Source organism: Macaca mulatta, chromosome 4 (assembly GCF_049350105.2).
Source record: "Macaca mulatta isolate MMU2019108-1 chromosome 4, T2T-MMU8v2.0, whole genome shotgun sequence".
Lineage (NCBI taxonomy): Eukaryota > Metazoa > Chordata > Mammalia > Primates > Cercopithecidae > Macaca > Macaca mulatta.
In genome coordinates this window covers 88,420,064-88,446,546 of record NC_133409.1, presented here as the reverse complement: position 1 = coordinate 88,446,546, position 26,483 = coordinate 88,420,064, and positions in this window count along the sequence as shown.

Genomic DNA, 26,483 nt, shown 5'->3' with positions numbered 1-26,483 from the left:
CTTCTCTCTGAAACAGACTTCTAGACCAGCAGATTATACAATCACTGAAAAAGAAAGCAAAAACTTTGCTAGTGGGTAACTAGGGGTAATAATGAGTGGTGTCACTCTCGTTTTCACTCTTAATTCCTAGACCCTTGAATCCTGACTATTGGAGAAACAGCACCATATTTTGGATACTGATTCAGACCATATACAGCCTTCTGGAGAATCTTGCCCCAGTCCTGAAAGGTATTTCTGTTTATCTAGTTGGTGCTGTAACTGAGTCTTCAAAAGACAATTGCACTGTTCTATCAAGAAAGCTGCTTCAGGATGGTGGGAGATATGGTAAGACTAGTGAATTTCATGAACATGGGCCTATTGTCAAACATAGTTTGCTGGGGATGATTTCCTTGATTAGAAGCAATGCTGTGTGGAATGCCATCATGGTGGATAAGGCCATTATGGAATGCCATAATGGTGGATAAGGAATTCTGTAATTCCATGGTTGGTAATTTTGGCATAAGCATATCATGGAGAGAAGACAAATCCATATCCAGAGTGTCTATTCTGGTAGGGACAAATGCTTCCATTTCCACAATCGAAGTGGTCCAATGTAATCAACTTGTCACTAGGTAGCTGTCTGATTATCCCTAGAAAGGGTGTCATATTGAGGGCTCACTGTTGCTCTCTGCTGCTGGCAGATTGGGCACTCAGTGGTAATCATGGCCAGGTCAGGCTTGGTGAATGGAAGTCATATTGCTGAGTCCCTGCATAACATCCATCCCTTCCACCATGGTCACTGTGTTCATGAGCCCATTGGGAATGACTGGGGAAGAGGCTGACTGGTGTCCACAGAAGAGTCATTCTATCTATTCAGTTATTAAAATCTTCCTCTGTAGTGTTCACTTTTTGGGTAGCATTCATATGGGACACAAATATCTTCACATTTTTACTCATTCAGAGAGATCTATTCACATACCTAGTCCTCAAATTTATTTATCATAAATTTTACAATCATGTTATTTCCAAGTGCCTGAATCTGTATATAACTGCACCTCTGGTCAGTTTTCCTTTCAACCAAAGAGCACAGGTAGGTGCACTTCCCAGAGTTCTGTCCCATGGGAGGATTTCCCTTCACCACTGCTCTTCAGTGATGTGTCAGAAAGGGGCTGTAGTGCTGCAGATATTTTCTTTTGGGTGGTGGCCACATATCATGTAGAACTGCCTGTAAACTAGGACTCAGTCTTCTCTTTCTCTGTCAACTGATCTTAGAGAACCATCCATGAAGCCATAGGTGTGGGCTGAGAGAGAGAAAGGAGTGTAACAGGAGTGTGGACCATGGGCATTTGCCATATCAACAGCTTCATACCAGGTACTAGGGAATGTGTGCATATAATAATGTTTCAAATTCAATAATAATATAAAGATAGACAACATTAAGTGCCTAGGCATTATTCTAAGCACTTTATAGGTATTAAATCACTAACCTTTTACCAACAACCATGTGAAATATATCCTATCATTATCCCCAATATATTGGTAACAAAACTGAGTGTCAGAGTGATTAAATAACTACTTAACATCACACAGCTGGTAAATGGTAGAACTGGGTTTCAAGCCCTGAATTTCGGCTCATTGTTTGAATTCTTAAACACTGTCTTTTGTCTTCCCATATTGTATGCATATTTATAATAAGGGTCAATTAACAAAAGACCGATAGATGAGATTCTCCAACCAACAGGAATGATGTTGAACCTAATTAACTTTCAAGACAATAGGTAGGGTTAGTTTGAATCAGTGATTTAGAAGAAGATACTTCTCTGACTAAATCCTTAGGTTGAACATTTGCCCCGATGGTATCATAAATGTGGTTAAAACTTAGAGTCAGAATAGCTGGGCACAGTGGGTCACGCCTGTAATCCCAGCACTTTCGGAGGCTGAGGCAGGCGGATCATGAGGTCAGGAGATCGAGACCATCCTGGCTAACATAGTGAAATCCCGTCTCTACTACAAATATAAAAAATTAGCAGGGCGTGGTGGCGGGCACCTGTAGTCCTGGCTACTTGGCAGGCTGAGGCAGGAGAATGGCACAAACCCGGGAGGTGGAGATTGCGGTGAGCTGAGATTGTGCCACTGCACTCCAGCCTGGGCAACAGAGTGAGACTCTGTCTCAAACAAATAAACAAACAAACAAGCAAAACCACAACTTAGAGTCAGAATAAATGTTTGGAATATAATCATTGGTTGACATTATGTTTTTGGAAAACAATTTAACTATTCAAAACCCCATTTTTTTCACCTATGAAATGAGCTTTCATGTCTCTCTGGTAGATTTCTCTCAAAGATGAAGTGAAATAGCACTGGTGAAAGGCCTTTGCAAACTGCATAGCACCCTACATCATTGTCTTCAACACTATAAGTAATAAAAATGATACTGACACAAAATTCCAACATACATATGGGTAGTATATAATCCTCCAAATGTAGAGTTGATACTTGCCTCTGACATTGCCTGGTACCTGCTCTTCCCTTTGGAATATTATGCTACTTTCTGAATAACCAAAACTACACCTACTTTTGTCCTTATATGTTCCAAAGCCTCCTGGTCAGCTTCACTGTTGCTTTCAATAACCTAAAACTCAACATTTTTAGTGCTGAAATCAACATCTCTTTCCTAAAACAATTCATTCAGTCTCTAATTCAATTGATGATACCAAAAACCAGTCAAGAAAGCCATAAACCTGTCACTCTTCCCATTCCCTCACCCCTGCTCCAATCAGTTACTAAATCCTGCTGATTTTTGCATCACAAATATTTCTTAAACTATTCCTTATTGCCATCTTCATTGTCTCTGCCCTACTTTAGGTCTTTCTTTCTCTAATTTTGAATATTGGCTGGAAGAATATCCTAACAGATCCCTGAGACCCTAGCCATCTCTTCTTTGAATCACATGCCACATAGCCATCTGGGGTATAGATGTAAAACAAAAATATAATTATATCAATTCTCTGCTACCTTCATACAGATCTACTTAACCTACAGAATAAGCTCTTTAACATGGCACCCAAGGATTTCCTTATCTGCCCTTGTCTGTGCTTCTAGCCTTCCATCTCCACAATCCTTGTCTTATGCTTGATGTTCTAGCACAGTAAATTGTTCATAAATACCTAAACACACAATATCTTTCTGCCTCCAGTGCCCTTCTGTAGGCACTCCGCTCTCCTGCCTGTGTTTTCACCAGCCTGCATTTAAACTCTGAATATTTAAGACTCCTGTAAGAGATCGTGAATCCTTTACCTTTAAAAAGTAGGAATCGTAGAATCCAAATCTGTTAGAGAACTTAAAAATGATACAAAAGAAGATAATCTCTTAATAGCTGTCAATTATTGACCCCATACTATATGCCAGACTCTATACACGGTGCTATCATGCTTTCCCATCTAATCCTCACAGTAAGCCTGAGAATAGGCATTATTAATTCTATATAAGAATTAAGGAACTGAGATGCAGAGAGTTGTGTGTCTTATCCGTGTTCATACAGCTAGGAAGTGATAGAGTCATTGTGTAAACCTCAATGCATTTGTTGATAAAGTCTTTGCTTAAAACTGCCTGTATATAAAATTATTATAATACTGTCTGTCGTTTCCAAAAATAAGATACCAGAGAAGATGCCAGGGAAGGAAGTGGAAAAACATTGTTTTGGCTTAAGTATATAATATTTAGGGCATATACATAGGCATATATATAGGATATACACAGCAATGGCCTTCATTTTCTTTTCTCCTCTGGATACTTATTCACTTAACAAAGATTTAAGGGCTCTCCTACTACTTCCAGGTCCTGTGCTGAAAGATGCTTTAGAAAAGTTCCCTTCTTTTAAGAACATATGATTCTTTTTGGATTCTTTTGGCTTTCTCGTTATGAAAGCCTACACTTCTCTAGAAATAACAGAGGGAGCTTAGAGAGGAGGGCCGAGAAAATGTTCAGTGCCAGACTTATTCATTTGAATATTACACTCATAATAATGATGATGATAGTAAAAATATGTGCCAATCTTTATGTTTCACATATTGGACATGCCTTTTGCATATATTATTTTATTTAATCCCAACAAACATTTGAGATAGGTGCTATCATAATCTCCACTTTCAGGTGAGAAAACTGAAGCACAGAGAAGTCAAATTATTTGGGAAAGGTCAGACAGATAAAAACTCTGTTGACCATGATATATATTATGAGTACTCTAATAGCATATATAAAGAGTGTCTTTGAAATGCAGTGGAGGGAATTTTGTTTAAATGTGTGGTTGAGAGGGAAGACTTCACAGAGGTGGTGTCTTTGACCTGGATTCCAAAGCAGAAAGCTTGAATTTTCCAAGCCAAGGAAGTGGGGAATGGTGTTTCTCATAGTAAGAGAAAAATAAATATAAAAGTCTGGAGGTGTAACAGTGGTGATTTATTTTGGAGAAATGGCAAGTAATTCAGTGTAGCTAGAAATGGAAAATTAGAGTAGAAACACAGTTTGTGGTCATATCATAAATGGCAAGAACTGTCAGCAGGGAGTGGGAAGCCATGAAGTAATTTTAAGAAAAAGGGAGAGAGATGATAATAGTAACAGTTAACATATAGCTCTTGCTATATGTCAGACACTATTTTAAGTGCTTTACATATTTTAACTCACTTAATTAATACTCATAAGAATCCCATGATGTACATAGACTGTTGATTATTATCTCCAGTTTATAGCAGAGAAACAAGCAGTGAGGTTAACAAGTTGTTCAAGAATCATAGCTAATAAGTTGCAGAGGTGAGAGTAGAACTCAGACTGTCTAGTTTCAGAGTTTTTTGTTCTCACCAGCATACCATACCACATTTTTTATGAGTTTTGAAGAAAATCTCTCTGGAGGCAGCATAGGGAATGAATTAAATAAGTGGCTAGACTGGAAACAAGGAGAACCACTTGCAGTGGCCCACGTAAGAGATACTTGGGGTCTGAACCAGGTTAGTGGATATATCCTCCAAAATCAGAGTGGAAAATTGAAAGGAACTGTAACTGGCTTGTTACAGTTATTGATAAAGATGTCCAAGATGACAGGTTTATGCTGGTTGAAAACTTAAGTGATTAAAGAGGGAGCAGTTAGGTAATTTAGAGTTGAGAACATGTGCAAGTCACTAGGTTGTGGTAGAGATTTTCAAATGATAATAAATAATTTAGAAACAGAAAAACAACCCTGTATGACTCAGTCAAAACAAATCTTCCAGTTGGATTAAACCTGCAGCTATCATTTACAATCTTTGCAATGTATTTTGCAACTAAGAGCATATTAATGTCTATAGAGGATGTAGGAATAAAAGCAGGCTGGAGGATAGGCAAAAATGCTTTAAGAGTTTTGCATGTATTTTTGTGGATATCTTGTTGGGTGGACCAGAAAAATGATTTGAAGCAAATAGTGTCATGAAGTAGAAGGCAGAAATATGGTCTGAAGAGCATAGATCAGTATGATAAGATGGACAGAATTCCTATCAAAATGTGATAGTCACTATAGTTAACATCATCATTGCTGTCATATTGAAGGCTTAATCTGTGCAAAGCATATTCTTAATTTTACATTTAAGTTTACCGTCAAGCACTTTACATGCTGATCTCATTTAATCCTAAAAACAACCCTCTTAGGCAGACATTATCATTATTATTATTATCACTGTACCTATTTTATAGATGAGGGCAAGTCTTAAAACAAGTAAGTGGCAGAACCGTGACTCAAACCCAGATTTTCCTGTTACTAAAGTTTTTATTCATCTGGAAATATGAGTGGGAGTGTAGGGAAGACGGCCTAGAAATGTGCAGCACCAGTTTTCTACATACCAACATTTACAAATTAAACCTTTTAATATGAGATAATTGTAGATTCATATACAGCTGTAAGAAATAATACAGAGAGTTTATATGTACATCTTACCCAGTTTTCCCCAGTGGTGACATATTGCAAAACCAAAGTTGTATATCACAACCAGGATACTAATATTGATGCAGCCAAGATTTAGAACATGCACATCCTGTACGTGTTTTAAATATACTCCTAGGTATTTACATTTTTTTGGCATTGACATAAATGGCATTATTTTTAAAAATGTTGTTATCCATGTGTTCAGTACTAATATATAGTAATAAAATTGATTTTTACATGTTTATCATATATCTTCTGACCTTTCTTAGTTCACTTATTCATTCTTTTTTTTTTTTTTTTTTTTGGTAGATGCCTTGGAATTTTCTATGTAGACAATCGCGTCATCTACAGTTAGGAAGAGTTTTCTTTCTTCCTTACTAATCTGCATGGCTTTATTTATTTTTCTTCCTTTATTGTACTGAAGATAACTTGTAGCATGTGTTGAATAAGAGTGGTGAGAGTGGATATCCTTGCCTTGCTCCAGATATCGCAGGGAAAGCATACAGTCTATCAACATTAAATATAATGTTAACTTACAGCTTTTTCATTAAACAATTTTTTTATAGATGTTCTTTATCAAGTTGAGGAAATTTCCTTCCATTCCTAATTTTCTGAGAGTTTTAATCACGAATAAGTGACCCATTTTGTCAAATACCTTTCCTGCATTAATTAATATGGTCATGTAATTTTTCTTAATATGTTATCTAAAGCAATATTAAGAATAAACCTCACTTGATGATGGTGTACATTTTAAAAATATTGCTGAATCCTATTTGCTAATATTGTGTTAAGGATTTTTTCACATCTGTATTCATGAGAAATATTACCTATAGTTTTTTTGTATTGTCTTTCTCTGGTTTGTTAATAGGTTAATATTGGCTTCATGAAATGAATTCAGACATGTTACCTCTTCTATTTTCTGGAAGAGATTATATAGCATTGGTATTACTTCTTTAAACCTTTGGTAAAATTTTCAGCGAAACCATTGGATCCTGGAGAATTTTTTGGAGTGTTTTAAAATTGCGAATCAAATTTCCTTAATAGTTTTAGGGCTATTAAAATTACCTATTTCCTATTGGACAAGTTGTGATAATTTATGTTTTTTAAGGAAATGGTTTATCTTGTCTAACTTGTCAAGTTTGTATTTATAGAGTTGTTAGCAATATTTACTTATTATCTTTTTATGTCCACAGAATCCATAGTGATAGCCCTTATTTCATTCCTAATATTGACAATTTATATATTTTCTCTATTTCCTTTGTTAGTTTTGCTAAAGAATTGCCAGTTTTTCTTTTCAGAGAAATGGCTGTTTGATTTTTTTCTATTCTCTTTGCTTTTAATTTCATTGATTTCTGCTCTTGTTTTTATTATTTTCTTCCTTTTGCTTACTTTGAGCTTATTTTCTTCTCTCTTTCTAGATTCTTGAGATAGCTTAGACTATTGACTTGAGACTTCATCTTTCCTAATCTATGCACTTAGTGCTACAAATTTTTCTCTCAACACAGTTAAAGCAATTTTTATGTGTTGTATTTTTATTTTCATTAAGGTCAATAAATTTAAAAATTTCCTTTGAGATTTTCTCTTTGAACCATGGATTATTTAGAGTGTGTTGTTTAGTTTCAAATATTTGTAGATTTTTTCCATTATGTTTCTATTATCAATTTCTAGTTTGGTTCCACTGTGGTTATAGAACACATTCTGTATATTTTCAAACCCACTTAGATATGGTGTATAATTCTTTTCATAGGTTGCTAGGTTTGGTTTATAAGTATTTTGTTCATAAAAGATATTGGCCTGTAGTTTTCTTTCTTCTACCTGGTAACACCCATTACTCACATTAATGGTAGCAGATTCCAGTCTGCTGTATCAAATTATCTTAAATTTGGTGGCTTCAAACAACAGAAATTTATTCTCTTACAGTTGTGGAGGCAAGAAGTAAAAAATCAGTTTCACTGGGCTGAAATAATGGTACTGGCAGATTAACACTCCCTGTGGAGGCTGTAATGGGAGGGTCTGTTTCTTGACTTTTGTAGCTTCTGGTAGCTGTCAGCTTTCTTTGGCTTATGGCTGCATCACTTCAATTTCTGCCATTGTGATCACATTTATATTGGGAAATTTCTATTATTCCATCTTCTACTTTATTGAATCTTTTCTTTCTTCCTTACATTTATTCTGTTGTGGAACCCACCCACTGAGCTTTTTTGTTTCAGTTATTGTGTTTTTGAGTTCTAAATGTTCTATTGGTTCCTCTTTACATCTACTTTTTTTTTTTTTTTTTTTTTTTGCCGAAGGTTTCTATTGCTTTCATTTGTTTCAAGCATATTTTAATAACTTGTTGAATACTTTTTATTAAGTCTACTTTAAAGTATTTGTCAGATCATCTAATATTTCTGTTACTTCGGTGTTGACATCTGTTGATTATCTTTTCTCATTCAGTGTGACATCTTCCTGGTTCTTGGAGCCACAGTCTTTGCTGTGGTGTTTGGCTATAGTAGGATGGTTATTATCTGAACATTTTGTCTGGCTAAGCTGTCCCTTTCCTGATCCTTTTCCTAGAGAGAGAAAGCTTTTGTTGGGGCTTTGATCTGTGTCTAAGTTTTTGTTTCCAGCTTCTTCACCTTTAGTTCTGGTAGAAGGCAAGAAAAAAACCGAGGGAACTTACTACCATGGTATTCTTCAGGTCTCGAGGTTGCAAGTAGTCTTTTATCTTTGCTTTCCAGTCTTATATTTATTGTATAGGAATGTCCAGAGTTTTCAATTGTACATAACCTAAGAATAGGAAAAAGTACATCTACTGCATTTTGCCAGAAATTGAAGTTCTATATACCTATTTGAAACTCTATTTATTTTTAAACTCTTTATAATCAAAAATTTCAAATACACACACACACACACACACACGAAGAGAAGACAGCATAATGAGCTCTATGCTTCAAAAATGATCAGTATTCTGCCTTTTTTGTTTCTTTTTTTCTCACAAGACACTATTTGGGGGAGATTAGGGTACTATAAATAAAATTTTATTGAACTCTAATTTGTTTTATAGGATAGCCTTTGATTCTTCATTAAGTTATTACTTAAAACTGTTTTGTACAAAGATTCATGTATTTTCTTCCTTGAGATATTTCTACATATTATTCATTGAAACTGATTTTACGCACATATAATATTCTGAGCTGCCAATATGCTGCCATATATGTTTATTAGACATGACAAGATGAGACTTTTGGTCACTTTAAATAAATGTAGTTAATTAAATGCTTAATTTTTCAAATGCAGAAATGAATATTTTTCATTGCTTAAATGATTCAGAACACTGGTTTGGGAAGACTCTAACGTAGAATTGTGAGCTTGAATTTATGAATTATCTACCTTTCGCTCTGTGTTAGTCTTTAAAGATGAATGCAAATTTAAAAAATTTTCCTGACTAGCAAAATTCAAAAGCAACTATGATCTGTATTAAGTAGTATTTTTGGTAGGTTGCTAATTTATTATATGATACATACTTTAGTTTTTAGAATCTGAAATGCAAAAGCTGATTCAACAAAAATCCAATACTGTAAAGAGTAGTAACCATAAAACATGGCTTTCTGTGGCCACTGGTGTCACTGAGGCTTGCTGTCAACTCAAAATCCTGCACTATTTCTTCTTCTCTGGAGGAGAAAATATTAAGCAGTTCAGTCCACAAATAAGTGAGAGAAAAAACTTGCTACAGATAGTTTAATGACATACCTCTCAGGGTAAGTGTAGTTTTAGTCGTGGTAAACAAAGGACAAATGATAGCCCATCCAAATTGAGTCTGAAATTTCTTCAGGTATCTGAACAGTATTTATCCCAACAATAATGTGAGTTGTCTCTGTGTGTCAAGAGTTATGAAGCCAGCCTTTCAGAAGAGTTAACACACATGACACTAGATCTCTGTCTTGAAACTTTTTGGTCTAAAAATACAAATGTGGGACAGTTGTATATTTTAATGGAGGGCTAACATAACCTTTATTATTCCCTCTTTCTTGCTTTTCCTTCCCGTAAAGTTATATATTTCAGATTCTTGATATAGACTGCTTTTGGAAATCTATAGATTAAACTGCTAAAAATAATAGGTTTATAGAGTTCTGTTAGCGTAAGGCTCTTGAAATAAGTGGGATTTTTCTCTATCCCCTTGTTATTCTGTATAATTTTTCTGTCACTTCATTAGTGACTTCTAGTTCTTGGATTTATTTATTTAAGTTAGTTATTCCTGCTTCTGTTTTCTCATATCCTCTGTTTATGTTTGTATTCGATAGTTCTGGCTCATTGTATAAGAGGAGAAGTTCGCTGCTTTAGTGAGATTCGTGAGTACTCTGGAATGTAGAGGCTGTGTTACTGTCCTTTTATTTCCAGCATGTAGCACAGTGACTGGTACATAATAGACTCTCAGTCACATCTCGGTTAAAATTTTGAGATAGTGTTATTTGAATTCAAGGACAGATGGGACTTGCGTGAATTTTGTATTTCAATAATCCCTCCTCTTGCATCCTAAAACACAACAAAGCACACAAAATGCCCTAAAATAAAAATCATTTTCAATTAATTTCTTAGTAATAACTATAGCTCTCTCCCAGCTGGACTCCTGATTTCAAGATGATAATAGCTATAAATGAACATTGAATTGAGTTAAAGTAAGTGTCCTAGAATCTTAACCTGCAGGTTCAATTGCAAGGTCCTTCCAAGATACTTCTCTTTCTTCTTGCTATGATTTCTGCTCTTGCTATCTCCTTTCTTCTAAGCAGAGGCTCTATGGGTTCCTTATTCCCTCTCCACTACCCTTTAATCATAGCATTCGGAGTATATCAGAGAGACAGTGTCTATGTCTTTTAGGTAGTGGCCAATCCATGCTATACTTAAGAGAAAGAAGACATCCTCTTTCTCTCTCTCTCTCTCTCTCTCTCTCTCTCTCTCTCTCTCGTGCGCGTGCATGCACGTGCTGTCTGTCTCTCCCTCTCTATCTCTCTGAGACAGGGTCTCACTCTGTTGCCCAGGATGGATTCCTGTGGCATGATCATAGTACACTGTAACCTTGAACTCTTGGGCTCAAGGGATCCTCTTGCCTTTGCCTCTTGAATAGCTAGGATTGCAGGTGCATGCCACCAAACCTGGCTAATTTTTGTTAAATTTTTTTGTAGAGACAGGGTCTCACTATGTTGGCCAGGCTGGTCTCAAACTCCTGAACTCAAGCAATACTACCACTTTGGCCTCCCAAAATGCTGGGATTACAGGTGTGAGCAACTGCACCTGACCAAAGACATATTTTTCTTTAACCTCTGTAATTGGCGGCTAAAGCAAATCAGTATTGCATTTTATCCTTTCTAGTCTCAATTTTCTATTGAGCCTCAAGTGGAACAAGGCCTGCTATGCTTCTGTGGAACTTTAAAATTACGCTTAAGGGAAAAAATCTAAAAGAAATAATGTGTGAAAAATTATTCTTCTTTACTTTTAGGAGCCTCAGATGATTTGCCTGTTTCAATAGGATTTTCTTTCAATATTATCCTATTCACAAGGGCTAAAAGAATCTTCCATAGTATCCCAAATTGATTGAACCCTGTGTAACCAAAGAACAGCTAGATATATGCCATGGCAAACATTTGTTGAGTATCGACAGGTATCAGGCACATTGCTTGGTGGCACTGGGGAAACAAATATGTTTCATATTCATATCCTTAAAGACTCTCAGCATAGTCGGGAAAAAGGATGTTAAGAAATAAGTGCCAGAATGGTGAAAGGGGGTAAAGTAATATGAAACTGCACATTATATAATAAGAGGGGCTATTGCTTCTCTCTGATGTAGGTGGTAGGAGGTCAAGGCATGCTTCCTAGTGGACATCACATTAGAATTGAACAACGAAGAGCATAGGAGACAGTGATTCCACTGGAATCACCCTGGAGGCCAAGAGACTGCAGTGGTTGTTGACATAGCCTGAATGATCCATTAGGCATTTCCTCAGAGATTTTCCAGATCTCCAGAACTGATGTCTCATACTCACTTTATATCTCTGAGGGTTGTTTTAGGGTCTCTAGACCAATCCACTATTGTAGTTTTAGTTGGAGACCCTCTTGTATTAGTGATATTTCTCACTGAACTGTTCCCTTCACCTGGGATCATTCTGCTCTGACTATGCCACACAAAAGGACATTAGAAAATATGATATGAAGCTCTCTTTTCTCCATCATGTGGTTCTGAACTGTTTTGAGCTGGTTTGGAAGAGCAAGCAGGCAAAAAGTCACCATGAGTAGAGTGATAGATATAATGCAAATTTGGCAATGATATGAGGGGATATATGTTCTTATATTGAAGAAGTGCCTTTGGGTCTTACAAAAAGGGACAAAAAACAATAATATTTACTTAAGCAACATCTCTTGTTTTCCACTTAAGGAGTCCACCAAGCATAGTGCTTATACTCTTCTTCAAGGACTAGTTTATACTAATAGCATATATTATTCTTCAAGGAATATTATTGAGTCACTAGCTTGGCTATTCTACTTTGGTAGGATGGAAGCTTTTGTTACTAAGTACATTGAAAAGGCTGTGTATTTTGGTATAAAAAGAATATAATTAAGTTTCTAGCTTTAAAAATGTCAGAATCTGCCTTAATCAAGCGATCAACATTAACATTAGTTGTAACACATGTTGACAACATGAATCCCTTGAAATGATGTTCTGAACAGAATACAATAGCTCTTCTGTGGTATTCTTGCCAAAACTCACAACTTAAAAAGTTTCTAGGTCATGAAAGATAAGGAAAGACTGAGGAACAATTATAGATTAGAAGAGCCTAAGGAAAAATAACAAAGAAATGCAATGCGGTGTCTAAAACAGAAAAAGGACATTAGTGGAAAAATTGGAGAAATTTGAATGAAGTTGATAGTTTAGTTGATATTATCGTACAAAAGTCAGTGTCCTGGCTTTGATAACTATGTCTGAGTACAAAATGCTAACACTAGGGGAAACTGAGTTGGGGTATATGGAACTCTGTATTATTTTGGCAAGTTTTTTTTTTGATTTCTAAAATTAGCCAAAACAAACAGTTAAAAGATCTTCATACATATGTAAAGGTCATATAAATATGCAAATGGAAATAAAAGCAGATTTATTATTCATGTATTTACATTGCCAGTGATTGTTAATGGTTATTTTAAGTTTAGAGGTGTTTATATAAATATGGACACTACAAAGTTTTGAATAAGTTTTAAAAACAATGTTATTCACATTAACTCAAAGTTTTTGGTTTGCTTTGAGTGGTTTTGGTTGGCATTCCTTCTCTTTAAGCTACACTTTCTAGATATTGTTCTAAGCATTGATAATGATATTTATAGTAGATTGTTGAAGAAATAGGATTAATCTTTTTGGTTTATGAAAACAGTAAGTACTTTTTGAGGATTTACAGAGGTAAAATTGGCTATCAGTCCTTGGAAATGCTGTACTGATTAATTTGTTTGCTTTTTAAATTTTTTTATTTCTGCCGCCTACCCACTCTCCACCTTTTTGGACTACAAACCACAATGTTCTTGCCTTCTCTATTGCCCTCTAGGGGTAGACTAGAGAACTTGTACTATTGTGAATTCCTGAATGTGCAGTTCAGGGAGAAAAAAATAACTTGTAAGTTTCTGAATTTAGTGGAGATAAATACGGATAGCTTAGAAATATATTTACCAAAATCACAGCCTCAATTTTTGTCTAGCATTGCCAGCATGTTGTTTATAGACCTATTGTTTATTTTGGCATATGCAAGCCCCATTAACCTTGTGCCAAGTGGAAGACTTGGGGGCATAGTAGATGCTTTATTCACGAAGGCAATGTTAACAGAAGCCTTCAGGATCAATCTCTCATCTGCGATTCTTCCTCCTTCATCATGCACACCCTCTTCCCTCAGATGCCTCAGGCTCTTTGTTCCCCTTCCTAATATTAAAACCCATTCTGTTAGCACTTTTTCAGAAATAAATGTTTGTTAAGAATTAAAATGTTATCTAACCTATTTCTGCTTTTGGATAAAAACCCTACACATTTATACCCTACTAATAATAGATTATTCTTCAATTTATTTGTTTATTCTTTCATCTCTCTCCTATTCTTTGGAGTTCAGGTGTTAGTAGCACCATATTTGCATAGAATATTTTCATTTGCTAAATTTTAAAAAATCTCAGAAGTATCTTTACCTTTTTTTGGTAACATTGCACTTTTACAGCATTACTGAGAATTTATTTTCTAGGACTATAAGGCTAAAGTGAAATTTAAGTCACATTTCAATATGGTGCATATTTTAATTCTTGACAGAAATATAACTTTTCTGAGACAAATTTATTTTATGAATGCATAAAAGAAATATATATATGAGTTAATGAAAGCTTGCAATTGATATTTTTAGACTAGAAGTTAACTGAGGCCAGCTGAACATGTTAATTAGTTGACTATGTCATTTTTAAATAGAGATTCACAATATGACTTTGAACTTATTAATATTATGCATTTCATTGTTGTTTTCCTATGAGCTGTATGAAACTCACCACAGTAGGCAGCTGGATGGTTTCAATAGCTAATGACTGAACTTTTCACCTCAGGCCTTGGTTCACATTAGGCTGTGGTTTCAAGTGATTGACAGCCATTTCATAGTAACCCGAAATGAATTGGGGGTCAAAATCATCCAAATGATGGAGAGAAAATGCCCCCGTTAGAAAAAAATAAAGGCAGAAGTAAACTAACCAGTGTAGTTGAAACTAATTGGCCTCCTTATTGGCAAAGGATTGAACGGGCACAGGGACTGAATTAATCTCTTGAATTCGGTGGCAGATCCTTGCAGGTTGAAATTGTGAATTGGCAGGTTAGCATAAGGGGCGGCTGTATCCCCCTAGCATGTGATACTTCTGTTCTGTGAATTTCCATTTTGTGGAGCTGTCAATCTGAGGCTTTTGTGAGCATTAAACTTTCTTTAAAAACAACACCACTAAAAAAAGAATGACCCCACCTCCTAAACTACCACATAAATCAGCTTGATTAGTAATCTCTATTAAGAGACATTGAGTTTTGAATTGGCCGGGGTATTGTAGGTCCAGAATGAAGGACTTGGCAGGCCCAAATAGGGAAGTTTGAACATCTGCCCTACTCCGTCCTAGCACTTCTGTGAGTTTTAAGCCTGTTCACAAATGGCCTAAATTGTAAAAGTGCAAACTGTAGTTCTCCACAAGCAGTTTTTCAAATAACGTTAAGGGGTGAATATATAGTATTAGTATTTATTGAAGGTGTAGAAATTCCATAAAATATTTTATATTGAGAAAGGTAACAGTAACAGACCTTTATATTTGAGCCCATTAATGCCAGCTTTCTTTTAGCATTCTTCTTTTTCTGTAACCAGTGAAGTTTGATCTTGAATTTTTATTCAAAGCTCTGTAAACCAAAGCCACAGATGGGGTATTGCTGTGTCATTTCCATGGCCTTATACAGATTACAGAATGTATGCAGCTGTCCCATACTCCCTTAATAGACCTTCAGCTTTTCAATACATCTTCCACTGATGGCATTTCTGTGGATAAACATCATTTCAGAATGAAATGTGCCAGATGTCCTGCAGTGCACTTAGGTACAACAAGGCACTTTTTTAAAAAGTTGCGCCTATATTATTTACTCATTTACAGAATGTGACTTCTGGGATATACATTGGAAATCCAAAATTTGCTGAATGAGAGAGGAAATATTATAAATAGTTTTTAACTCATATATACCTTAAAATTCCCTTAAATACATTTTTTCCAGGCCATAAAGAAATCAATGTTTTATATCCAGATTTCTCGTAATTTTTTCCTCTAGGAGGCATAACTCAATCAAAATCTCTGCTTACTACTGAATAGAAATAGTCCTTTCTATTGAGGTTAAAAATCGCTAGATCAGGGATTTGGAATATGTATATGCCTATATATACACATATATATAATTTTCCTTTAGTATAGCTAATTTTAAGAAGCATTCCTTTCAACATTCTTGAGTTTTATATTCCTGCCACAAGAAAATATTATTTTCAAGTTCTGTATTTTGTTTTTGTTGTTGTTAAGAGACTGGAATAGGTGATCCAAATGAATGTAAAACACAGTGAGAAATGGTAATTCAGGATCATTCCAATATCAGAATTTGATTCTGTCATATCAAATGCAACTATACCACATGCTCAAGTGCTTCACTGACTATTGACTTATGTCGTTTAACATTTTTTACATACATACCACTCTTCAAAGACTGCAAAATCATCAACTCTAAGGACCATATCTCCTGCCACTTAATACACCTTGTTGCTGAACACAATGTGAGATTTTAGTCAGTGGCTGTTGAGTTGATGACTACATTTATGGTAAACTAGAACAAGGAGATATGTATTAAATTTTTCTATGAGGAAATCCATTTTCACTTATAAGTGCTTATAGATTATACTGAAGATATAGACTTCACTTAATTGTGATATTGCAAACTGTGGTAGCTTTAGTGTTTTTCAGCATGTTTTATATGCATTTTTCATTTTTTAAAAAGTGAGGTTTGTAGAGGCAGTCCACTAATAGCTGATAAAACTGAGGAATAGACCTTTAGATAGTCCACAACTAAAGGAGATTGTGCTAGGCCGTACTTTGAAGCTTCTGAGAATCCCTAGGAATTATTTAAAAGAGACATGTCCTTCAATGTTGCATAAACTAGTTATCTATGAAATGTTTATCCTAAGCAAAATAATAATAATAATAATAATAATAATAAATCATAATGAGAAAATGTTACTCCAGGAACACTGACAATTATTTAAAATTTTACTATGTATTTAATTCAAAAAGTGTGATTCTTGAGGCTCTCTACTTTTCTATGTGTACACTCCCTAAGAAAACTAGCGAAACTTTTAATGATTTATCAAATCACTTAATACTTTTATATATTGCCAATTTACCTCTTCCTAACAGCAATGCTCCTCTTAACACAAAATATACTGCATTTAGAAAACTGAAACATATTTATCATTTGTTTTGCTATCAAAGTTTTGAGAACATATCTGTGCTGTACTTCTGTCTGTGACAGCTGTGTGGTTAATTTTTCGATCCCTGGTATGTAGCTGTCTCTTTCGGTGCTGCTGTGTTTGCAGCCATGCTGTCAACATCCACCAGAGAGCAGAGCAGCTCCAACCCCCACATCTTTCATGCTAGAAATAGATGGAGACAGTAACACAGTCAGATCCTTGGCCAAACAACGCGGATTGCAGTTCATTTCAAAGGTCAGCACATATTTAAGCTTGCTTCATTACTGCCACCTTTATGCCTGAGATTTTCATTTAAAAAAAAAAATCAGTTTACCCAGGTTCCTTTAGAGACAGAAAAATGAAAGTGCTGAGTCCTATTTTCATTTGGAGATATCAAGCTTTTTATCAAATTATAGAGGTGGCGTTTCAGAATATTTCATATCTGATCAAGAGGGAAATCCAAAAATAATTTTCTCTTTATTCAGGAGTCTTTCAGGCAGGAAAACTGTTTTATTTTTTACTTAATATTGTGCTCATGTCAATCATTTTAAATTCATAGAGAAAGCAGACATTTAAAAACAATCTATAATAAAAATATTTTGGAGTTTAATATTTTTATTTATATTTTCTAATGAAAATACTACAATTTGTACTCTTTCAACATGTTTTAACTTATCAACTAATAAAATAAATTTACACAGTTTCCTTTTTTATATTAAGGATGGTGAACAAGTGAATAATTATAAAACACTTTCTAGTTAAAAAGAAATAGTTTGCCTCTTAAGAAAAAAGCAAGGATGGTTTATTTTGTTTTAAATTGAATCTGTCCTTTTCCTATTTACTACAAGGATCTAACATACGTAGGAAGAATATGATACAGTATATATTAGGAATATTAATATGACCTGTGTATATTAAAGATTCTGAATGGCTTATGTCACAGATGCCTTTAAGACTAATACTTTTTATTTTTAATTAAAATAATTAATTTTGGGAAGAAGCTTTACATTTTCTTTGCAAAAATAGAGTTCTAAGAAATGAAAGAAAATCATTCTGAGATATGATGTACAAGCCACCGAGAAAATACATTTTCAAAATAGTGTTTTAATAAAGGTTTTTGATACCAAAATGTGAAAAAAATTGTATAAGTGGTTTCATTAATCATTGGAAATTAAACTGCCTATAATTTCTTTTAATGATTAACAACATAAGTGGTAAAAAGTTTTTCAAACTTGATGTCATGATCATTTTAGATCATGGTAATTCATATTTTTCTTGTGACACATTGTGGGAACATAATTACGGAAATATTTTAGAAAGAGTTTAAAAGGAATGCCTTGAAGCTAAAGGCTTCCTAAGAGAAATACTCACATACTCAGGTTATATAGCTGAATATTTATATATATATATATATATATATATATATATATATGATAATTTTAACTAGTTTATTATAATTTTGGCATTCTTGTATTTCTGAAATGAATATTTAAAATACACTATAACTGACTAAAAGAGGAAAAACATATCTATATTTTAAGTACAATAATTTTAGACTTATAAATAGATTTTATAAAAGTTTTTTGAATACATCATTAATACTTTATCTATAACTTACTTTAAAATAATTAAGAAATAAATATGGTTGAAAGTCCAGTCATCAGTTGTATTTAGATTTGGACTACTTCACTCAATTTGGAAACAAATTCTCATTTGTTTTCAGGAGTAATGACTTATAGAAAGTATGTGAATGAGATCCAGAAAATATGATAATAGGACATTAGGATAAAAGTAAGAAATGTGAAAGGTGAGAAAGCTGGGAAAAATAGGACCTCAATCCCTTAGACCATCCAAGTGCATCTTTTAACCTGAAAGATAACATGAACCATTTTCTTGTCCCTCAGATTCTAAAGTACATGGTGCTGATTTTACTTGTTATAAATTCTAACATGACTTAAATATAGGTTCTTTTACTTCTTTCTTAGATGCAGTTTAAAACAACAACTCAGCATCATGCAATAAACCAGGTAACAAACTTGCATATGTGCTCCCTGAATCAATCTAAAGTTGAAAAAATTAAAACCAGCACTAAAAGAAAAGCAAACTTCTGTTAGAAAATTATATTCATATTTTAAAGGAAGTAAAAAGATATTTATTGCCAATTATTTGCCCAACAGCACATTATCTCATTTAACCTTCATGATCATGCAGGGAGCTTGGTGGTGCTAGGCCCATTTTACAGAGACGAGGCTTAAAATTTTAAGAGTTTAGTGATTACCTCTATTACCTAGCCAAGACTTGGTCCCAGATCATGTGACTTCATGTCCTATTTTTCTCTTTTGCTATGTTAAAATTCTGGACAAAGACAAAAATCCTTCCCTTAAAGGTTAACTATCTTAGAGATTCATGGATTTGAATTACTGGCAGAAAGAAAAATTAGGAAGAGCAAAGACTAACTGTGAGGTGAATGATAATACATAGGTGATTTCTATTTTTTAGTTTGTGGCTTAATTCTGTAGTCAATTATCTGTATTAAAAAACAAATTAACTAAAGTGCTCAAAACTTAGACTGATTTGTTATTTATCAGGTGTTTATCCTAACACCTTCATTACTCATAGCAATAATTAAACCTATTTGGCCTATATTCCTGGTAAAATGGGAGTTTTATATATGAAAAAAATAGTACACATCATTTTTGGATAATTAAAGGTAGTCAATTGTATGTGATTTAAAGGCTGATATCTTTAAATTTGTTGTGACAATTTTAAGGGTAGAAATACAATTTAGCTTGACTTTTGGCTTTTTTTCTTTTTTTTTTTTTTAACATGGGTTAAAAAGTTTAGTGTACTCAAAGACTACAGAATTGCCCTATTGTTATTTATTCAACTCAAGTCTCAAATACCAGGGCTAAGAAAGTCAGGAAAGCCAGTTTTTTGTTTTTGTTTTTGTTTTTGTTTTTTCCATTCTTCATCACGTCCTCTACTTCCCTGGCTCCCCAGATGTAGCATGACCTTGTTTTGAAATGATACGTTCAACAGCAATATTTTAAAAAGCCTTTTTCTTTTGTACAAATGAGAAATCAGATTCAAATGATTACAGGTAGAAGTGATCTTTAGCCTTTTCTTAGAATTTAAGTTAGGTTTACACGTAGGTAGGTGATCTTTGGCCTCACTTTAGAATTCGAGTTACAGGTTTTTGAAAACCTGGTAGCCCTTTATATAGCTCTACATTTACTGCAATAGAGCAACCAAAGGATACTTCAACTGCTGTAGTAGACAGTTTCTTTTCTTTTGCTTATTAATACAAAGGTGCTTAGCGGCACAGTAGGAAAATTTAAATTCACTCTCTTAAAGGCCATTTATGTAGGATGTGTTAAAATTATTTTTTCCAAAATGATCTGCAAACCTAGTATTCTTCTATATTCAGAAGTTTAAAAATAAATCTCTTAAGCCTCAAGCAGAATAATGATTTAATGCAAAAATAAAGAGAAATGGATTTTTTTTTTTCTTACAATATGGTCATTGTCTTTCACTGAGTTCTAAGGATGTTAACATTAAAGTTCCCATGATGAAAATACTTTAAACTCTATGATAGGAACTTGGAGCCTTCTGTGGAAGACTCTCAAGAAATCTGATACAACCAAAATATTTTTCAAAACTTGTGTTTGTTGTTGTTGTTGTTGTTGTAAGTTGTGCTTAAAGGGATTGCACTTTACAATGCAAATATTAGAAGGCAGATTTGAAAGTGCTAGTATATTTTTAAAGAAATTCACGTACGTTTTCTGAGTTGATTCTATCTGAACTTTTAAATAGGCACAGAAGCAGAATCTCTTATCACTATTAGGTCATGGAATAATAGCCCTGTGCAAAGGTTCAGATGAAAAGATAGTGGTAACATCAAAATTTTCTCATTTTCTTAAAATGTAAGATAAAAATGAAGGGTCACTGTGTAGAGATTTCATGAGTTTGACTTATTAATCCACGAAGGAAGAAAAGAAGGAGAAGAATATATTTTTAAAGAAAAACATTAGAATGTATTGGCTGTATTTCAGATGATGATTTGTTTTTAGTGATTTAGACCTCTATTATATTTCTGTAGAACTAGTATTGATCATTTCAACTTTTTTTAAGAGCCTTATTTTGGTCTAATTAAAAGGCAGCACATTCTGTCTTACAATCATGAATACTGCAGAGTTCTTCATAACTTTACGGATCCAATATTTTAGTATTCATTTGGATGTCGCATTGCTGTTAGTTAGGTATCCCTATGATGCTTGTTTGTATATTTAGAATATGGCTGATATACTTTATTTTCTTAATATATCCCAATGTATTTTAATATAGGAACTTGCATGTGGAGTTCCAAATTTATTTTATGATAGCACTTTCAAATTTTATAGTACATTATTAATCTGCTAGGCTAAAAATCTAAGCCAGTCTCTGAGCCTTCAAAAAAAATTCTAAAAAACAAAATGCTGTTAGTTGGAAGCATGATTTCAGTAGGAATATCTTCTGAATTGTTTGTGGTTCATATAAATATATTTTGAGGGAAGTTCTTGTACCAAAGTTCAAGGTCCTGATATTTACATAGTTTCTTTACATAGTGCACCAAGATGATTTGTGAGGAAATGAAGAGAATTTAAATTAAAAATTTAAACCATGAATGTAAAATTGCTGAATATTTGCACATAGTACAGGGTTGAAGGGAGTTTTTTTTAAGTTATCCATATGGCAGCAGAACTTTTAATAAACAATAGTTCTAACACAGATTCTTTATGGAAACAGAAAATAGGATTTATGAGGTGACATTTTGAGTATGTTAAGTAAAATGAAATAAGATTAGCTTTATTTTCCTATTTCCCCCCAGCCTTGCGAAGGTTTAGTGGCTGAATTACCACTTATAATTTGTTTTTTCATTCCTCGCATGCATTTCATTAACCTATTCCTGGCTCTGCAGCCAGCCTGCAGAGAAAAATCAGCAGAAGGATTTCTGAACAGATTGGCTACAACACGCTATAGGACATATTTCAGAATCCAAGGACAATTTGATAACTTTTACTGTGCTTTACATTAATAATGTGAAAAGTTGCGTTTTGTTTAAATGGTATCTTAGAGAATTAATGTTATTTAATAATATTTAAGTAAAAGTTATGAGATATTACCAAACACTCAAAATTTAACTCATAGTTCATTGAAATTATTCTGACTGCTTCAGAGTCAGGACTAAATAGATTAGTACTGAAGTTCCATTTGGGGATTTTACCACTTACTCGATGAACTAGTGGAATCATAGTAAAAGTTTTTTGTAATACAGTTGATTTTTCTTTGAAATAGTTATGAGACTCATGTAATAAATATTGGGAGATATTACAAGCAGACATAATTGTACAATTTTCTGAATATAAGAGAATTTTGCCTTGCATTCTTTTTAAAAATGACTCTCAGTTATGTATGTTAGCACAATAATGCAATTATGATAAATAAATGAAATTGGTGTTTAAATGCATAAAATTATTTTCATGTGAAAGTTACCTTTTAAATTATATTTTGATTTGACTTTAATTTTATACATTTGCATTCCCCAACAGAGAATGATGGCTCAGAATGCCCCAGGTGAGAGAATGAGATGAGTTTATGATTTAAAAGTGCTGTGACTCTAGAAAGAAAATTTTTAAAGTTAAAAGGTACTTCAGTTCAACATTTTGTCCTATAATTCCCTCATCCTGTTTGAAAAGTCAGCATTCCCTGGTACTGTTTTATATAACTTATTATTTGTTCGGGTCAGTGATAGTACACTCATTACCTCCCTGAAAAAGGCAGCCTCTGTTTTGGGATATTTTAGGAATCAAATTGTTTCTATTCTTTTCTTCTTGCTTGTTTTGAGCTCAAATCTACCCTATAATACCTTTTATTTGCAGTTTTTGTTCTGTGATAGAAAGCTACCAGAATGTCACTCATTCTGTACGTAAAAGACTATCAAATTCAGCTATTGCTACATTTCTCTGCTCTATTTTATAGCAAAAGTCCTGGAAAGAGTTCAATTCAGCACATGTTTATGGAGCATGTAATGTTATTTTAGGTTCTTAGGATATAAACAAACAAACAAACAAAATAAAGATCCCTGCCTTGAGGAAGCTTCTATTCTAGTAAGAATAACAAAATAAAAGACGGTAAGTGTACTAAACGATTTTAGAACACCATTGGCTCTAAATGCTTTTCTTTGTATTCTTTTACATACCCCGCAATAGGCTATTGTCCCTGCTATTCTTCTGAACTACTCTTCACTTGAGAACTAGAATCTCATTATTTCTTCTTCATTCTCAGTCTTCATTAGTTTTTATCTTTTCAGTAACATTTGAAAGAACAGAACACATCCTTCCTCCTTTTTGAAATATTTTCTTTATTTTCAGGACACCACTGGCTCTTACCTTTTTCCTTGACTCTCGGCCACCCTTTCTATTCTCCTTTGCCAGCCTCCCCTCTTTTTCCAGGCCTTTAAATGCCCCAGAGCTCTGTCCCTACTCCCTCATCCTTCTCCTCTTTTATTTTCTCTGCCTATACTTACTTATTAGGTGATTTCACAGTTTCATAGCTTCAATGCCATCTTTATGCTGGTATCTTTAAAATATTCTATAATCCAAAGAAACTAAGATACTGATTCTGAAACTGACTTCTGATGCACCATTATTTTGTATACTACTGAGGAGAAAAAAAAGGTTGCCATTTCTCTTTGTTGGTATTATTGATTGTAAGACATGTCCCTCTTTCAAAGATGTTAAAATAGGGAAAAAGAGTGTTTCATAGAATCAATGAAATGTGGCATATGTCCTGACCTCTCCTCTCAAATTCAGAGTGGTATATCCAACGTCTTATACAACATCTCCACTGGGATGTTCAATGGGTGTCTCAGGTAGCATTCCTTAAACAGAATTCTCAATTCCCACGCATCCCCAAATTTGCTCTTCCTCTAGTGGTCTCCACATCAATAAATGGAATCTCCATTCATCCAATTGCTTTCCTCAAAACCCCAAAGGTCATCTCTGATCTGAGTTTTCAACTTTGGCACAAATTTTATAATAAGCAAGTTCTCTACTCTCAAATGAATCCCCAGATTTGATCACTTTTTACTACCTCCACTACCACTCTTATCTAAGACACTTTGTTTCCTGCCTATAATACGGAACCAGCCTCCTAACTGGCCTCTGGTGTCCATCTCTTGCTCCTAAGCAGTTGTATTTCACATATAGCCAGAGTGAGTGTTTAAAAAACAAACATCAAATTGTCCTACACCAACTCAAAACCTTAAAGAGGCTTCTCTTTATACTAGAAATATATTCCATGCCTTTCCTTGGTTTTCAGGGCTCCACATGACAATGCTCCCACCACACTCTGTGACTTTACTCCCCATTGCTCTTTGCTGGGTGCCATATTTTCCAGACACTTTGTTGTTCTTGCTATTCCTCCACAGCACCATGCTAGTTTCCTCCCTGCTCCCAGATCATTAGAGTGTCACATAATTTGAAGCCCTGCTACATGATGATCCTGCTGTCTTCCTCCTCCTGCCCACAACCCAAGGTAACTAATTATGCCTTTGCCTTTATTTATGGTTTTAGCACACATATAGACACCTCTAAAGTATATATAACTTTTAGTTTTGTTCTAAATAAATGGAATTATACTGTATGTGTTCTCATGTGAATTGCTCTTTCACTTAACATTATATGTAGAGCTGTACTTTGCTCATTTGCCCTGCTGTGTAGTATTTCATTGCATGGATATACCAAATTCATTATTCATACATTTAACTGTCAACAGATTTTTTGCATGTATGTAGATATATTAACAGTGCTGCTATGAAAGTCATGTGCATGTTTCAAGATGAAATTGTTAAAATATTTCACTGGAAGTGGATTTGGCATCAAACGGAATATATATCTTCAATTTTACTAAATAATACAAATAATTTTCCAGAGTAGTTATGCCCTTCAGCAGCATATAAAATTACCTGCCAATCCCCAACCTCAAGAAATCCTGATATTGTCAGACTACTTTTTCTCAATCAAGTGGGTATAAATAATATTTCATCATTTAAATTTATATTTTCTCAATAATTTTATATACTTATTGGCCATTAATGTTTCTTTTTGTTACATTCTTATATGTGCCTTTGCCAGTTTTTTTTTTTTTTTAATTAGGCTGTTATTGGCCTTTTGATATTCTGCATACATTTGGAATACTATTTTCAAATTTAGTGAAAAAATCTGTATATATTCTGATTGAAATTTCAGTAAATCTGTAGAACAATATGGAGGAGCTTTACCATAACCAGCCCCTGCTAAGTCCCTAGGCACCGTGTCTCAAATAAGCTTCCCTGGTAGATGACATTTCACATGAGCTGTCACAATTCATTGCTATGGGAATTAAGTGTGTTTTGTGTGATTTTGCTAGGCGAGAACTCTTGCAAGCTTATGCTTGGTTTTCTCTTGACTTTGCCCATGTGCTTTTTCCCTTTGCTGTTTTCCCTTTACTGATTTCCTTTTGTTTCATATCTTTTCACTGTAATAAATCTTAGCCATGAGCATGGCTATATACTGAGTCCTATGAGTCCTTCTAGTAAATCCTGGTTACTTCCTACACACTCAGAGTATTTTTCCATTATATTTTCAGCTTTCCCATGATTTTATATTTCAGTGTATCTCTTGATAAAGCCTCCTTACTGTCTCCCTTTATGGCAAAGGTTTATTTAGCTAATGTTTCAGGGTGTCGTTTTTCTAGGGTCCTGGTTTTATTATTTTTCTTGGATCTCTGCTCTGACATCTCACCAAGCAAGAGGCCTAGACTGAGTCTTCTTTTTCCATGATGACCCACTGAAACAAAGGTCTAGGCCACCAAGGATTGGCAAATGCTGTAAAAATGTAGCAGTCAGCATCTGCATATTAGCCTAACCCTCTCTGGCTTCATGCTCTCTCTCTCTTCTTTTTTTCTCCTGTAAGCATTTTATGCAGATACCGTTACCATTCAGAGGCTTTCACTCTCAATTTAGTCCCTCATCAAATGCAGTGCCAGTGCAGTTCTTTGCATCCTCTACTAAAGGCGGTATCTTTGATAGTCTAAACAGTCCTGGGCCCTGGAGCTGACACAGCTTGCCTTGGAAGAGATTTGGATGCAGATGTGTCTTATCCACAGCCTGTAGCCATCTCTTCAACAAACGTATTTGTTCTAAACAGTTAAATTTTTTTTTCAGGGCACATATTATGGACATGCAATGTTATCCAATTGCTAATTTATATTTGTTTATTTTGAATACAAAATAATACATATTTCTATAATTCCTATTAAAACATTAAAAAACTCATTATTTCTACATAGAGGGGGCTTTTCAGAAGTCACATTCTCTTTTCTTATTGTACTGATTCATTCTTTTTCTGGGAGTAATAGACAATAATAGCTCTTTGTATTTCCTGTATTTTATCATGAAAAGTAAAACAGTAATCACATAATGATTTTATGGCTTTCTGCCTTCTCTAAGTGACTCCTTAACA